At 42.6% G+C, this 5533-nt stretch overlaps 1 pseudogene; it reads right to left on the bottom strand.

Annotated features, from left to right (window-relative positions):
• Positions 1 to 374: 374 nt before the first annotated feature.
• Positions 375 to 1359, bottom strand: LOC115298002 (annotated as a pseudogene).
• Positions 1360 to 5533: the final 4174 nt, after the last annotated feature.

The following is a 5533-nucleotide window of genomic DNA, read 5'->3' as shown; positions in this document are numbered from 1 at the left end:
GATGCTATGAAGGATGATCAAAGCAGTCAGAGGGAGAAGGATGAATGTGTCTTCCACTCAGCTAGTTTGTAGAATTGCCTCTTTAGCTCTTGGTGGATCAGTAAAAAAAAATCACTGAAGTACCAGAAGTGCTTTGAAGGACAGGGGTAGAAAAGTACTGAGCATAATACCTGTCTGTATCGGTAACAGGGCCTCATGGTTAGGAAATCTTTCTAAACAGTAAAATGACTCCAGGATAGATCTCTCTCTCCATCATTAAATGTGGCAGAATTTTTAAAAAAATGTACAAGTAGATATAGTGAAAACAGAAAATTACAAGGCAGAGAACACAAAAGAATCAAGACAATGCTATAGGTTCAACAGTATTTCATGAGGCTAGAAAACCTGTTAACTTTGAAAGCCCTAGCAAAATATCACTCTTGCTTATAAATCACTTATTTATCATATGACCGCATGTTGAATCCTTTCTTTCCACATACTGAAGAATCCTACATTCAGGCTTTAAGCATTCTGCATTTCTTTGCCAATCTTGTAGCTGAGTATCTTGTTCCAGTCGATTTAGGTGCGGGTAACCGGAAGCTGCCAGCGCAAGGCCTTGAATGTGGTGTCTGACATTGTTTGATAGTTTTCACTAATTGCTGTCTGAAATTCATTTTCTGCATGCTCTATGATTTTAATAAACTCCTTGGCAGTCTGGACTTCATTCGAAACAGTTACTGAATCCTGTACATCTTTATGACTAACCAACTGAACATTGCCATCTTCATAATAGTGAACCTGAATCTTAAGTACTCCAACCACCTGGGCTGTAGGTGGTGTGATGGTGAACTTCCACTCTGACCTCCAACGACCATTCCAGAAGTTTTTAGGCTCTGGTGGCTTTCAATACATGCAGTAATGGTCTCTGTTGCCCATCTATAGTTTTAGCATAAACAGTACAGAAGCCGTTGGAATAATGATCTTTCACATAGGTCCTTAGAGCACTGTCACACGATTCTCTCCAAGACTTCAGCCCTCCATCTATGTCCTCTGGCTGGGGGTCACTTGCTTCTTTTGTAAATGATCAAACTTAAAGGGAATTTTGTTTCTTGGATCTAAAAATCTGCTATTACCCAGGTCACCGTGTTCTGTAATTAAGACCTGATCTTCATATCCTTCTATCTTCACAGGCGTGAACTGATCCATGTTATACTGGGCAAATGCATGCGCTGCCCCTTCCCTGAGGAGATTGTCATTGTTAAGTAGTAGCCGGACATCATTGAACACTTCATTAAATTCCCCTGGGGGTGCATGAGTGATGAATTTAGCAGCTATGCGTATCTTCTCCTCATCCGACACCTGATCTTCGAAGTTGGCCATCTTGGGCTGCTCTCAGAATGTCAATATTTTAATAAGCAGTACGGCTATACCAATGTGTACCAGATGACTATAAGCTCTACCCACTTTTGCCAAACATGAAAGAAAAAGAGGAAGGAAGAAAGGAAGGAAGGAAGCAAGGAAGGAAGGAAGGAAGGAAGGAAGGAAGGAAAGAAGGGGGGAGGAAGGGAGGAGGAAGGGAGGAAGAGAAAGCAAAAGGAAAGGAAAGGAAAGGAGAGAAGAGGAGGAAGGGAGAGGAAAGGAGAGAAGAGGAGAGAGGAAGACATGGCTTTTCCAGAACTATAAACTAGTAAATGGATTCAAACTTAGTCTTCAGGAATCCAAATCCTCAACTGTTTTTCTCTCTGCTATCCATTCTCTTTACTTACATGTTCTTTTCCACCCCCTGTGGACCATCCTGGTCCATGACATATATCAAGGAAATGAATGTCATATTTGGAGACAGAAGACATCTTCAAGTCCTACTGCAATTTATTAATTGTGAGACCTTGGGCAATTCACCTGATCCTACAAGACTGAGTTTCTTTGCTGAGGAAATCAGAGTAATTATGTCTGCATAGCAGGGTAGCTGAAGAAAAGCTCTGTAAAATATTAAGTGTTGTTCAGATGTCAGCCATTCACATTTTGCACAAATTGGCAGTTTTCATCGTAGAAACCTGAATGTTGGGACTGGAATTTTTTTTCCAGATAGAAAACTCAGACTTCGGAGAGATTAAATTACTTGCCCAAGGTCACACAACTAGTGATGACAGAGCCAGGAATGACTTCAAAGCTCTTGACTCCTACTTCATGGCTTTTTGCTGGGGAGCCTCCAAACTCCCATCACAGGCTGCCTACAAAGATGAAAATGTGCATGATCCTAACTTACAGTCACAGCACTGTTGGCAGGCCTTTGTCATCAGCTCCTTCCAAGTCTGCAGGAAGAAGGCCTGCTTCTGGCCGAGCGTACATCTTTTGTAGCTCAGGGTACGCCCAGCCAACTGGTAGGTCACTCCGGCAGCTGTGGAACTAGAATAGCAAAATATGATGTTAACGACAACATTTCTACTACAGACACACAAGCAGGAGAGCACATGGCTAGGGACAGTGCCTACCACAGCGGGTCTGCCTTTCAAGCCCTCATCTGCCACAGACCATGTTATACCCAAGTTTGTAAAATCGCCCCAAATCACCCCAAAACAAACACCAGAGACTGCTAGGGAGACCGAGTCACTCCTGCAAAAGCAAAGGGCCTTTATTATAAAAGCAAAGGGCCTTTATTACAAGCTTAAGCTCGGGCTCACAGTCTCCTGCGGACCAGCTGGCCATGTGGAGAGAGCCCCGAACAAAGGAAGGGCAGGGCCTTTTATCCCTTTGGGAGGGGGAGTTACAGGAAATGATGACAGGTGTACAGTGATCCAATCCCTGCCCCCCCCCCATCAACACTGGCAGTTGTGGGAGCCAATCACACCATCCAGAGCACTGACCAATCAGAGTGGGCCCAGGACGCCCCACGTGGGGTGTGACTAGGCCCACCTCTAGAAAGGTCAAAGGTATCAGCAGGCCTCCCCCGATTGGGCACGCAGGAGTTGTCCCTCCTTAATGCGCGCCCTTTCAGGAGAAGCCGGCGCCTTCCCCTTTAAGTAAAGGGGAAGGCTGGATCAGACCTGCGACGGGGGTGGGGGGGAAACGCCTCTCCCACAGCCACCGGGCCCATCTCCACTGCAGAGGTGCCCCGAGACTGGCTCCGGGAAGGCTGGGATGGCCCGGTGGTGAGGGCCTGATCGGACCTGCATCCTTACAACCAAAGGGGTCGTGACTTATCGTATGACAATTGAGAAGGAAGAGTTATTCTAGCCCAGGAAGAGTCAGGCTAGGTTGCCTCAGAAGGACGACCCTCACTGAAAAGCCACAGAAAGTCAAATGATATAGCTATCTCCCAATCCCAGAACTTTAGGCAAACTGAGTAAACCAGATTTTGTGAAATCTGGATTTGGAGTCAGATAATTTTTGGATTCAGAAACCAAGCCTTCCAATTTGCCCTCACTAATCTGGTCAGACCATTGTGGATCCGCACCTCTCAGTGGAACGGCCGCCATTTTGTTTGCTCCAGGCTTGTTCCAAGAGCCACTCAAGTCCCGCCCATCCCAGCCGACACCTCTCTGTTGTCCAGCGCCCCTCAGTGGTACGCCCACTGTACTACACACACAATCATTTCCTCTGCTTCTCTGCTCCCCATTTTTCCCCAACCACTCTTGGCTCTCCACTGTAAGGAGAGCACCAGCCTTTACCAAACTGCCTTGTGCACGTTACCTGTAATAGTAATCTTCAAACGTTTTGGATTATTTACTCCCAAAGTTTGAAAGTTAAGTGACCATTCACACATTGTTAACTTCTGTCCTTTAAAATTTCTCATCATAAAACTAAATAATTGCAAAGGGTGACAGTTCCAGTGTATTGTAAATATTAACATTTAAAAACAAAACTCTCTTTATAAATCTGTCCAATGAAATCTAAATACTACAATGATTTGATATCCATCCATTTGAAAGTAGGTAAATGAACACTTTCAACATGTATTTTACACTGTTGCTTTTTAGTCATCAAAGAGAATGCCCTCAGAATTTGTCCAAAAAAATTCATCTCCATGCTTTAGTGATCCCCCTATCATAATTCTCTGCAACAAAACTATACATGTTATTCAAATATGTATTTAAGTTTTTAATTTCCTGTTTCCATAATACTTTTTAAAAAAACTTTTTACATTTATTTTTATTTTTATTGAGAGGCACACCTAGACAGAGCACAAACAGAGGAGAGGTAGAGAGAGAAGGAGACACAGAATCTGAAGCAGGCTTCTTGCTCTGAGCAAGTGTTCAGCACAGAGCCCAATGTGGGGCTGGAACCCACCAACTGTGAGATCATGACCTGAGCTGAAGTCAGACAGTTAACCAATGAGTCACTCAGGCGCCCGCCATGATACCCTTATGCTTGTAATTTCTTCTAGATTGAATTACCCACTAAGATTATTAGTAGCACAAAACTTCTAAACAACATAAATATATTACAAAATTTGATAATTATTGAATAAAAAAGTAAAATTTTACAAGACATATCTTTTAATAACATATAAACATAATATATGTTACAAAATATATGGTACATATTTTACAAAATACCTCATAGGACATGTAGGGTTCAAGTTGCAATAGGAAACCATTGGAGCAATGACAGTCTTTTACAAGGTGCAGAAGGCATTAGCAATCTCCTTGCTTCCTACAAAGACTCTTCAGTGCATATGGGAGAAAGCCCCAACTGCAGCCAAGGATTTGAAAACCTCACAAACTGAGCCTAAACTTCTCTTTCTAGATTTTTTAAATTGAGCTTTCCTTTACCAAATGCTCTCCTTTTCTGCCAACAATATTTTTCTCATTTCTGTTTTTTTGCTTCATATGAGAACCTCTTCCCCAGGCAACACAGTATTCAGACTCAGTAAGATTCCGAAATGGTGGGAGGTATGCCTTTCTTCTGTCAATTGGTAGAAAGGTGATTATGAAAGGAAAGTTGGGGAAAGAGAACTAGAATGACATTCAACTCAGGCTGATCAATTTGAGGAAAAAGTAGATGCGGAGTTTGAGGATCTAGAAACATATTCTTCCCTGAATCTCTCTCAACCCAGTCAACCCTGCCAGGAGTTTCTGTGCACACTAGGGGTACAAGTGATCCAGTTTGTTGACAGCTGGTCTATATAGAGGGTAGATATTTGGATTTCAAATGGCTCAACCGATAGGCATTTCCTGAATAACAAAGTATAAATGAACAGGCAGAAAAGAGAAATAAGCACTTACTGAGACCAGACTTTGAGTCAGGCACTAGGCTAGGTGCTTTCACATACGCTGATTTCAGCCCTTACATTAACTGCAGTATGAACTTCTTCTATAACACTGACATGCAAATACTATCACATGCTTTTAATTTTTTAATTCAAATCAAATTTTGCTTACCTCACCTGAGATAACTAAAAATCAACCACCACCCAATTTCCTCTTTCCTATCCACAGCAATCTCTGATTTCCAAACAAAGCTCTGGGTGGTAATGGCCTTGGCAGAGGGGAATGCCTAATATACAAAGAAACTTAATTCCTTTAGGAACTAGGCAATGCAAAACTCCTGGATA

The sequence above is a fragment of the Suricata suricatta genome, chromosome 8, assembly GCF_006229205.1.
Source record: "Suricata suricatta isolate VVHF042 chromosome 8, meerkat_22Aug2017_6uvM2_HiC, whole genome shotgun sequence".
In the NCBI taxonomy this organism is placed as follows: Eukaryota; Metazoa; Chordata; class Mammalia; order Carnivora; family Herpestidae; genus Suricata; species Suricata suricatta.
This window is presented reverse-complemented; position numbering and strand designations above follow the sequence as displayed.